The 12,644-nt window shown below is 41.9% G+C and overlaps 1 protein-coding gene across 1 annotated transcript in view; it reads right to left on the bottom strand.

The window, feature by feature from the left end:
• Positions 1-12,035, bottom strand: part of LOC111580339 (semaphorin-6B-like) — a 32,808-nt gene extending 20,773 nt beyond the window's left edge. Inside the window, exon 1 of the mRNA XM_023288056.3 lies at positions 11,421-12,035. The gene's annotated coding sequence lies outside the window, so the exon portion shown is untranslated. The remainder of the gene's footprint in view (positions 1-11,420) is intronic.
• Between the last annotated feature and the right edge of the window lie 609 nt (positions 12,036-12,644).

Here is a 12,644-nt window from a genome sequence, read left to right as displayed (position 1 = left end):
TCAAGCCTAAAATCAACATGGCCACCGAAAACCACACACCGCATGGCATTTTTACAGAAAGATTCTTCTAAATATTATATATACAATTGAGTAAAATTGAAATTGAAAGTTATTTATACAGATATTGTAGTAAACCTGTTGACGTGATAAATCCACACTTGACTCACACACTACTTTATACTAAATAACTAAGAAAGCCTTGGAGTCTTGCCAGTCTTTTCTTCAAGAGGAAATGACATCATGTGGAGCAGGTCATGTGATTTCGAATTAACACACTTCCTTGAGAGGTGTTTTTGTAATGGGTAACTTAGTAGAAAGTGATTTCTCAGACACAGATACAATTTGTTATTTTCCATATAAAATTTGATATATTGCCAAAAAAGAAATATCTGTCATCATTATCTCAACTTAATAAAAAGAGCACAATCAAAACCATTTTTGAATAAAATCATTTTATTATTGTTTAGCTCATTAGACTGTGGTTGTTATTAAATTCGGACAGTTATTTAGTTGACATTTTAGTGATATCCAGTCACTTTTTTTTTTATTAATAAGTGATTGTTTCCACAATAAATAATTATGGAATTTGTAAAGACATGATGATAGTGAACACAAAAAAAAACTTTTTTTTTTTTAAACTTTTAATAAAAACATATACAAGATACATACCATGGACTTCAATTATATATTGACCTGTACATTATTGGGTGTACCGCAAACTGGAGCTAATTTACAGGCTATAATCTATAATACGTATATAATCATATTCTAAGAGATTCAGTAGATGACATTTTCTTTTTCGCTCTTTAAGATGTTTCAGCTCTCATCCTAGAGGCTTCTTCAGTTTATCAGAGAACTAAAAAAGAAATCCAGCTTCCTTTTACTGAAGCTCTACAATGATCTGGATGACTAAGAATCTACACAGTCATGATTCATCATATGTTTAATGTTGCCAAATAGCCAAACAAATTCAGGCTAAAATTATCGGACTCTTTTGTAACTAAGAGTGTTTCTCATTTCATTGTATCTTCTGTTTACATCAAACCTCAGTGGTGATTACAGGTATATAGCTTTTTGACAGTAATACAGAAAGTCTCATCAACATATTTTTCTGAAATGCTGACACTTTCATCTGTCGGATTAATCCCCAGATGTTTGTGGTCAAAACTTGTGACATACAGACAGAAACTGAAGCAATGTTAATTAGCATATCTCGCTGCATAAAGCTGTTCTACATAATAATTCTGCCACAACCCCATGAGGCTTGTTCTTTTCTCTCTCACACAAACTGCACATGCGACATACCCCGCGACCAATCATTGATGAAGCTTCCTTATTAGTGTGCATATCGATTAAGGTTATTGATCCATAAGATAAACCATTGAATCTGCTCCAAGGCCAATATATTAAAGCTCTGCTGCCAGCCAGTGCCATGACAAAGGCAGTATTTTTAACGCTTGAGGCTCTAAAAAGAGGTTCGGGAACAGCTTTGACGTTTGCTTATCAAGGGTTCTGAGTTGTCCCTGCTGAGCCACAAGACAGAAAAGAGAGACGAAAGATCAAAGACAGAGATGGTTTTAATAAAACACAGAAAAAGAGGAAGAGGGATACCGTCTGTTATAGACTTCCAGCTCATCAAGCTATAAAAAACAGCCCGGTGACAGAATGAGTATCAGGAAATCAAGGGATGGAGAGGCGAGCGAGTGGAAAGAAGAAAGCATGTTATGCTATTTGTGTCAGATCATGTTGGTGTGATAGGATTAAATGGTGTAACACCAACACTGTTATCATGGGATCCACGTAATGATGGCGACAGGCACACGGTGTAATCTAGCCTCATCAGGCAACCCATTAGCAAATCACCTGCTAACACCCACATAATTAGCCAATCAGCAGGTCATCTAAAGGAGTATACACACCTGCTTTCACCTCTTATCAGTTTGTCCATATGTTTTGTGCTCATCAGCTGGGATTGGGCTTCATTTCATAGAGTCTTGTTCTCCTGTTCACCTGCCACAGCTGCTCCGGCAGGAATAACGGTGGACGAGCAGCATGCTGGGAATTTCTATACATCCTCCCCAGTATGTCAACAAGCCATGTGAAAGATATCTATTTAATGATTATCTTTTTAATATTTGCTCACGATCCCAGCCTAAAATACCTCAGTGGCCTTTAGTGTATATTGGACATGCTCATATTTGCACAAGGCAGCTCAAGTATTAAAGCTGCTGAGCAAGATCAATACTCTCTTGTTCTGCTAAACAGAGACAGAATATAGAGCATCATCTCTGTCCACAATGACCACGAGGAAACGCTGACACGTAAATACTAAATGTGCAAGCAGCCCTACAGACTCACAGCGAACCAAACCCAACCCACTGAATTGTTAAGAGCCTTGACCTGTGCTGCACCCAACTACAGCACGGTCTTTACTTAATGCTGTGATGTGTGACAGATATCAAATGAGTAAAATCCAGATCCATCTTTTCGTGGCACTGACATTTTGCTCATCATTGCGTCTGAGCTGCGTTTTCTTTTTTTTTGTTGTTTGTGATTCATTGTGTTGAATATGTTGTTTTGATTAGGTCTACAGGCAAAATCTCTCTCTCTCTCTGATTCCTTCCTCTGTCTCTCACTCTCTGTTTGGCTGCTGCAGCCACTCCACTCTGTGCCTTTGTTACCGTAGCAACCAATAGCAAAGCTACGCAGAGATGTTCTATTGCAGTGGATGTAAACGTGAGGAGGGCGGGTCCGCCTTCCTCACATACATGCCTACAAATGTGCGAGATTACCAGTACACAGACACACACTGATGTATACACTTCAGTGTTAACCCCGATGCATGTCCTTTCAAATGCGTGTGCATGAACACATACATGGATGTAGATATAAGGAGGTGGGGGTCCCTGATCTCTCTGCATGGAGGGGGATGGGGGAGCTGCAAGCATTTTGTCTCCACATTATCCACACACTGGCAAGATATGTAATGTCACAGATATGAAATGAGGAGGTTGGTAATAGAAAACACAACAATGCATTATACCATTATGCTTCTATTTTAATGGGATTTTGGTGTCAAAGATGCAATATTTCTGCTGAATCTATCCATCTGAGAGAGTGAGCTGCATAGTCAGTTTCTTGCATATATAAAAACATTCTCATGCTCATTACAGAAAACAACTTTACTGGACATAACACAAGCTCTGATGCCACAAACTTGATTGTTGACAAAAAGAAGGATACATGACAGGAACGTTTTCCCCCCTGCAAATGAATTTTCCAATTCCAGCTCCAAGATTTCCTCGGCTAGATTATTATGACAGGTTGATCTACAATTCCCCCCCAAAAAAGATGACTCAAAAAAGTTCAAGTTGGATTCAAAGAATTGTCAACCGTAAAGCCAAGAGTTCACACTGGATATATCCGCATTGAAGACTTGGCTGAAATAGAAATCCTTTACACCCTGTTCTCATTTGTAACACACTTGCTCCTTGAGGACAGTATGCAGGTTAAAGCCCGGAATAAAGCAAGATGGCCTGAGGGTGGAAACACAGACACGGGCTAAACTGGGAGAAGTGGGTCACCTTCACATTCCAGCTCTCCACGCTATCGTTTCATTAATAGACTTAAAAAAGATATTCAAAGAAAGTGAAAAGGCTGCACAGAAAAAAAAAACGTTCAGGAATTCGGCATGCCTCATTTGCTAAAGGTGTGTTTCTAATTCCAGCTAGCTCGCTGGAGAGGGTTAAGACCAACATTTTATGACTCTACAAAATAAATCTATCATAGTTTGTCCGTTAACAACACCTGGATGTGCATTGTGAGTCCTGAGCAGATGTTACTTTCAGGTGTCTAGCCTCGAGCTTTAAGACAATGTTGTAAAGTCTTCCTGAGTGCTGTTTCAAGGATGGACTCGACTCACAAATCAACATCACATTTGGTTAACTGGGAAACTCTGCCTTGAGCTGAAAATGCTTTGGAGAGCAATGTAGCTGTAGGATTTATGTACCAGGAATTCAGCTCGCGCAAAAACAGTGACAATCAGGTATATTGCGACACAATTTATGGAGCCTGTACTTAAAATGTAGAATTAACATGATCGGAGCATCTCCACGGCAAGCCATTCTGAAAGTGTCTGTTGAGATGTGTTAACACTTGGATTTATTATCGCTGCTTGTTGTAATTCCTAACTTTTTAAAACAAGCTTTATGTTTAAAATATACCACAAGAACATAACTGTAAAAGTGACATCGTCAATCAAGGAAAAAACATGTTATAAATGTGCAGAGTTTTTATTTCATGCCAGAAGTTGGGAATCCTCTCATTCAAACAAATGAATGGATAAATATAGAGAATCTGGAGTGGGAAAAAGGCCAATTAATTAATTAGTTAATGCACATGTTGTGGATAACTTCCTTGTTAACTGAGTAGATTAACATTTTGGAAAATTCACTTAGATAGTTAAAGCCCTCCTACAGTCAAAATCAAGTTTTTTAATTTGCATGCTTGTCTATGGTGTTTTTTTATGTGCTAGAAGACATATAAGCAAAATAACCACTTAATGCCATTGTTGAGCAGTACTGTCTTAGAATCAGTTTCTGGTTTGAACATATATGCCTGAATTGTGTTGCAATGAATGGTTTTAGTGTTTGAGCAAAGTTGTTGGTGAGCCGATGTGCTTGAGCTGCATCGAGTGGTGGAGATGTGGTTGCAGAGAGAGGCAGGGCAGCAGAGATTTGCACCCTTCTTTAGAAAGCAACGGTGTCGTTACGTGTACGCCATTTTCAGGCAGGAGGAGATTATTGTTATTGAAAAAACTATGCAACTTTGATCTACAGAGAGATGAGTTTTTAGGTGTTTAATTAGCGACTGGAGGGGCACATTTAAATGAAAAGATTGATAACGTGAGATAAACCTCATAGATATCTGTAGATATCTGCCAGCAACAGCACTTTGCAGCTTTATATGGGGTTATGTGCTGGATTGTATCTTGACCGGGAGCAGCGAGTCCCCAGTGACCAGCCTTAAACCTACACTTCGATTATAATGTGCTAATGCTTTAGGGGTGCTGATAGTGGGATATTTTTACCTTTTGACAGAGCTGAGCTGAATGTTTCCCCTCTTTCCAGTTCACCTTCGCATTAACCTGCATGAAACCTTACAGTGTTATCGGTCTTCTTATCTAATGCTCAGCAAATAACCAAATGAGCACATTTCAATTACAATGCTAACCCATTCATATAGCTGTAGTACTCATTTGTTAAATGTACACACATCGCTGCATAGAGAGCTACAATTGTACGAATGACATATGCCACTATTGTCAGCTGGGACTCTGAGAGTGTGAAGGGAACTCAGAATGGGTACTGTGGCAATTATTATTTGTGGTATTAGAAATCTCCCAGAACAGGCGGCAATACAGGTAGAACCACACGGTGTCAAAGGAAACAGGCTGGAGTGAAAAGAAAATTAATACACGGATATTTATTCAGATACACAGGCTTGTTGGCATGCATTCACATACAAACACAGGAAAGAGCAATTGTGCACACATGCACACACAGTCACGCACTCTTCAGCAGTGGAATCACTGTGTCAAGTCTTTATCTTATCGAGGTGGAGGCGATATTCCCTCAAGTGGCTGCCTGTCTCCTCAAAACGGGTCTAATCAGAGTTAAGGGAATCTGTCTTTTGCTGTTAAACGTCCTAAAATACTATTCAATCTATGGGGTCATTTATATGCTAATGCAAAGGTTACCTCTGCATACGCCTTTGACGCAGCCGTGCGCTGTTAGGTTATGTGTGAGAAAGGAAGGAGATGGAAGGAAGAGGGAGATAGTGAGACTGAAGGAGTAATGAGAGAGAGATGAAAAGAGAAGATGGTAGCAAAAGGAGAGAAGGGAGATGAAGGGAAAGAGAGGAGAGAAGCTACAGACACAGAGAGGAAGAGAGATATTCCACTGGGTGAGTGCCATAGGTAATTAAAATAGGATGGACAGAGCTGGAGTCTAGCCAAAGAGAGCTCCATCTCCCCTCAGACTTCTTCCCCAATCAGGCCTTCTGCCTAAAGCCGAATTGCTTCTCATGACAGACACACAGTAGTCCACGAATGCAGTGAGTTATCAGCTTACGGATAATGGACGTGTATATATGTGGGGGTAAACAGCTCGGAAATATAGGAACAAACGAACAAAATGCTTGCAAATGACGACATTCGGGCGGCGAAACAGGTAATGCATCTACTCCTGGTGGTGCACCGAGACAGAAATGCACGTGAAAACTACTCACACACACACACGCACACGCACACACACACATACGCACACGCACACACACACATACACACACACACGCACACACACAAACGTTTACAGTGCTGTACAAAGCTGCAGCAAGGGCAAACGTTACTAACCAGAGTTTGACTGCAGTAAGCACATATACATTCACTGCACAGCTCCGAGCTAGAGGCGAGCACATGAGTATGCAGTGCACACACTCAGACACACACTATGAGCACAGAGTCAAACGCATGCACACCCCAGTGCGTAAGACGGCAATGAAGATGCAGTCTAATTACACAACAGTGATAGGGGTTTCTCCTCTATGAATCTGACCTGTTTTCATGCCGTCATTTTTTTTTCTGTTTTGTCACATAGTGTTGATGGTGCACTTTGTGCTGTACAGGGTGGTCCATGACATATACCCACAGAGAGCATCTTTTCCTTTTCTTAACCACGTCTTTAGCCAATCATAGCTGTTTTTTAACATTCACTGCAACAATGAATCATTTTACTGCTTGAGAAATTGTACTCTTTTCACAAAAACATCATTTTAGTTGTATTTTTGTTGGTTTGCCTTCTGTGTTTCACTGACCACAGCCCAACATCTACCTGTCTTTCATGCTTTTCCTCTCCAACAAAGACTATGCAAAACAGGCTGTGCTTACATCTCCAACGTGTTAGCCATTACCATATATCTCATATCCTGTTAGTGGTTTCTCTTATGCTGTTGTAGAAAGAGGCTGAAAGGTAGCTCATATTCTCGACATGTTGTTCTTTGTGTGCTGTGATCACCAGTAACGGTAAATATAGCTCTTTTGGCAGAAGCCCGCTAAGAGGATCATAGCTCACAATAGGTGGTATACGCACAACAGATACCAAAATGCCAAAGAACCTGCTGGCAGATTGACATGCGCACACATGCACATGATGTGTGCACGCAGACGCACACAATCCTACAACATATACAGACGCGACACCTCCCCTGAGAGCCTTCTCTCCTCCTCGCAGGTATAATTGTGTTTCTGCTATGCTTTGCTCCCCTCCTTTCAGTTGTGACTGGGCCCCTGATGAAAAGCCATAATTAAAAGAGAAAAGTTGTGTTTGTTGTGAAGCAGAAATGGGTGGAGGAGAGGACCAAAAAGGCACAGGAAAGATTAGCCATAACAAAGCTTCATCAGGCTACTAAACCATCTCGAGCAGCGGGGAGACAAAGGACTCGAATGCCTTTATCTCCCAATAAAAAAGTCTTCCAAATCCCTCCAGCTAAGCTGCCATAACTAAAGCCTGCTTTTGGCATAGGTGCTGACTGAATTTGTTGGACAACAAAAGCAGCAAAATATGAGAAGATAGACCAAACTCCACAGAAATATATATATATATATATATATATATATATATATATATATATATATATATATATATATATATATATATATATGTACCCCCCCATTCATTTTTTGCAAGGAAGTATAAAGTCAAGTGCTTTGCAGTGGCATTTGAGAAAAGGTTACTTGGCTATTTGCTTATCTTGTTTGTGTGTAGATGTGTGCGAGTGCCTCAGTGAAAGCCTGAAGTGGATGGTCATTTTCTCACTTTGCAATTTTGCGATGTAAATGAGATCATAGACTGCGAGAGATTAGACCGCTGCTATCTTTCTGAGTCGGAACAGCTGTGATATCAATCACAGCCCAATTCCAAGACAGTTAAATAGAAGAACCAGTTAGATGCGAAGAGAGGGGTTCATTTGAGAGACAAACTTTTTATGACCCTTACATGCAATACAACACTTTACACCTTAACATTCCCATCTCCAGAGATCATGCATGTGCAATTTTCCAGGTGACCACTGGATGAGGGAGGATCAGAGGTGTTGTTAAGGTGATACAGTGGACAGAACAGTATGAACACAGGCATTATCACATGCAGAGACCACACAATGTGCACAGGGATGCATGAAAAGAAGCCGCACCTCAGGGGACGAATCGCTAAAGAAAGAGAGTCGTAAAAAGGAAGATGTATGGCCGTTGTAAAGTATCTGAAGGGTTTTTACATTGAAAGTAACTGCAAGGTATTATTACACGGTACATGTGGCTGATGCAGCAACCAAATCCACATGGTGCAGCCACTTCGGCCACCTGAACATCGTTTATCTTGGTGTACACTTTATGGCACCGTGGACAATTTACAGCCGACTTCACCATGGGTGAAGCTCCTCAGCTTGTGTGGTATCTATTATCGTGCCTCTTTCCTTTTTCAAACATCTGGAAGGACTTTCTGGAAAGGCCCAGTTAGGCTACTGAAAGCCTCCCACACCAACACAGGGAAGGTTTGCATAAAGGAGTTTTCTTTAAATACCTATCTCACGATAAGAGCAGGTTTCTGACAGATTAAAGAAAGTGTGCCTGCATGGTTCCTGACTCTTTGGCCTCCGTACTCCTGCACAATGACTCCCTGAGGTCCACGCTCTGAGGGCCCTGCAGGAATAGGTCAGCTAGCAGATGCCTGCCCACTTAGATCCCTCTGATTTCATTGCCCTGAGGTCTGTGGACTTCAACACCCTTTTGAAGTGTTGATTTTGTTCTACAGAATACCACCAAACCCTTCCACCAGACAAACATGGCACCCTGTGTGAAACTAGAGCCTCCTAATATGCTGTATCTGGCTGCTTTTGAGGAAAATAAGCATTTCTTCACATTTCTGGATACTGGGAGTAACTTCGCTTTGTTCTACGATCAGATTAGTGAATAATCCTAATAACACTCTGGGACACAGAGAGGAGTGGGGACTATTAGGGCAGGTGGGAGTCCATACAGCAAGTTTTGAAAGTAACCTAAAGTTCATCTAAACACTGTAGGAGCGTATGTTGACATTCCTTCATAGGCAGAGCAGCGAGTGGGAGGTATGTCCAGACTTTATGAAAATATGGAAGGCTTTAGCAAGTATGCGAGTGACAAAGTTAGAAAAAGTTGCTCCCAAAAATTTGCTCACTCAAGTGTGTGGAGTATAAAATGTGGTCAAAACTGGCAGAAAGAAATACGTTAATCCGGTTAGAGAACTACTGGTTTATCGGCAGCTCCTCCAGTAGCACCACAGTGAGGGTTCGACTGTTCCTTTCTGTGCACCAGAGGTAAAAGGGAGGCAATTTGTCACCAATGGCTTGATGTATTCTCTTGGCAATAGGAACAGAGAAGCTGTTAGGTAACATCTCTTTCCTTCCAACATCTTCTATCTGTTTCATCTCACTCTATTTAACACACACAAGATCTCAGACTGTCATTCTACACATTTATAGAAACGTGCTCCTTAGCAACCCTAACACACTAATCTGCCTTTGATTTACTCTCTTTGAGGTAAAGCTGTATTATACTGCAATCCAATCTAATTTTTTTTTCTTCCGTGCTTGAGATGCCACATTTGCGGCTTAGCATATGTGATTGAATAGGGTCCTGTGTGATCAATAGAGCTCATTAAATGTCCCCGTGGGCAATTGTCTCACCCCGAGGTTCTCTTAGATTGCCTTTACCTGCAGCTCTGCTCTGCTTTATCACTCCAAGTGTTTCCAACGTTGTTTATGGCATAATTAATTTTATAATTAAATCCCTCGAGCCTGGCCTTTATTCCTAACTGTGGATTGGAGTGTCCGTTTGGCTCCCTTCGACAGGGGGGCTGTGGGTGTTTTGGTGTCTGGCGTAGCTGTGTGTGCGGGATGGGCGGGTGTTAGATGGACTTCCAAAGGGAGGCTGAAGGAAATAGTGGCTGCACCTGTTGTTCCCTGCGGTGGCTGTGTGGTGGGGTTAGCACCTGCTCACACGGCTGCTGTGTGGCTGTCTATGTGGGCAGCAGGGATAACAGGGAAACCATTCACACCCGCTCAGACCGCTGTCTGCAGCCCCTCTCCCTCTGCACTCGCTGCTCTTTGCTCCATCATTTCTTTCTCTGTCTTTTACATTCTCTGCCGATCCCCCCCCCGCTCCACCCTATAGCCTATATGCCAGCTTGCTATCTGCCAGACTTTATCCTTTGTATCCCCAATCTGTCTGTCTGTGTTTCTGTCTCTCCATCTCCTCCTCCTCATCCTCCCCTTCCAACCCCTTGCACCTTTTTTTATTTATTTATTTTTGTCTCCTGCCAGCCCTTTTTGCCTTTCAACTCACATAGAAACACAAACATAAAGCACAGCAGCTGGGAGCCGTTACAGTCCTTCTGTGGAACTTGATAGCATTTAGTATGAAGGATGAAGTTGTAAACAGTAAATTACATATAACTACTAAATCTCTCAGAAAGGGAGCTGGGACATCAGTGAGTGAGCCTTTAACTTAGGCCATGGAGGTTGGAGTGAGTGTGCAGTGAGGTTATGGGCAATTTCTGTGGCAAGTTCTCATAACTGTACACAATTTGGACAAAGGGCACTATTCACTGGAGTATCCTTCAGTGTTTGGATCTGCACTGACATCAGTTATATGCAGCAAAACACGAAGAGATGGGTGCCAACAGCTATTTCTTCATCAGTACTTTAACTTTTCTTTAAAATCTCACTCTGTGCATTTATGACGCCTGTCCTGTGAGTGATAAATGACATAATCACTTGACTTTATGGCTTCCAAACCATCACACGTGACCTTTGCTCATCTTAACCAAAAAACCTTCAGCAAACACTTCATAAAAAATACACAGGGGAGCTATAAAATCTACCATTGCTTGGGAATGCGCCTCATTTGGATCATGATCCAAATAAGCATTTTAATCAGGCTTTGTTCTCGTCCTTGCAATGCAGTGCTCCAGTGGGTATTGTGAGGCTCTCTTTCCAGTTTTTTTGCTGAGGCATCACTGGGATAGCATTGCAACACCCTATGCAACACGTGAAAGAACAATGACATGCAACAAACAAATGCAACATAACACATCAAACTTGCAGCAGACACAAAGAGCAGCCCACGGAGGTCCAGACGGTGCCAAACACACACATCCACTGGCTCAACCCGGAGGACTAATAATGCAGCATCGGTGGCACTAATAAAATTGCGCACCGTATACCTGTTCACCTCATCCACCCATCCATCCATCCATCCATTCCCCCTCCACAGTCTCTCCCTTTGACACATATCCATCTCTCGGTTCCATCATTTTTGGCACACTCACCGCACCAGATGGCCAGGTATGGGAGGCTGAGGCAGGTGCCAGTCGCCAACTCGCCCTCTGCGGTCGCTCTCCTTCCTCTGTGTGGAGAAAAAAGCGGGGTGATGGATACCACCGCTCTCGGTATCCAACGCTTGTGCTGGAAATAAACGCTCCTCCTCAGCCGCACCTCACCTGTCTCTTCCCTCTACGGTTCCTGCGCGTCGCCGTAGCATCACCGTTTATCGAGCGCGTCCAAAACGCCTAGTCAACTACCAAACGCTTTATTTTTTCCCCTCTGGAGAGAGAGAGAGAAACAGCCTAGATGTGAGATTCTTCTGTGCCCCACAATGCGTTTTCTTTCCCCGGCAGCCTTTGATTGTTCAAACCCTTTGCAAGAAAAAAAAAAATCCCAAATCGTGCAATTGCGCGCAGTATTAAGTCTTCTTCTGTCAGGGACACCGGACAGTTGTCTGCACTTGCTCGGGCTACGGCTTTGAAATCAGGAGTCAGCAAAATGTAATCCCCTTTTTTTTAGATTTACAGTGGCGAGGTGAAATGTCCAACGCAGAGCAGGCACAGTGACAACAGGGGCCCATAATTCACACCCCCTGAAACACAGTCCTGCAGTGGATCAATGATGAATGGAGGAGCTCTCTCTCTCTCTCTCTCTCTCTCTCTCTCTCTCTCTCACACACACACACACACACACACACACACACACACACACACACACACACACACCCACCCACACACACACACACACACACACACACACACACACACACACACACACACACACACACACTGTGTCAAGCCATTATTGAATAAGCCCTACATCATTGGGAAATAATACATTTATATGCAACATTCTGTAAAATAAATAACAGGCTTTGGCATACTATAGGTGACAGAATGCTTCATTATCTTGAACGAGAATATGCAAAAAAAAAAAAAAAAAAGATTTTAAAGCTAGAGAAGCACCACCGCTCTCACTGAGGAAAAAAGACACACAATAAAAAGAAAGATTTGAAATTGGATTATTCCTTAAAAAAAATGCAACACAAGTGCATTTCAAATATTGAACCTCATGTATGTTGTGTTAAATATTCAGAAACAGGTGCTCATTTAAACGCCAGCTATTTCTGACCTGTGGAGATGTGTGGAGTAACATGCATCTGTCAAATACTACTGATTTGTATTAGTATTTTCATTATTTTATTTTTTATCTACTGTATTTCAGAGTGA

This window comes from Amphiprion ocellaris, chromosome 10 (genome assembly GCF_022539595.1).
Source record: "Amphiprion ocellaris isolate individual 3 ecotype Okinawa chromosome 10, ASM2253959v1, whole genome shotgun sequence".
NCBI lineage: Eukaryota > Metazoa > Chordata > Actinopteri > Pomacentridae > Amphiprion > Amphiprion ocellaris.
This window is presented reverse-complemented; position numbering and strand designations above follow the sequence as displayed.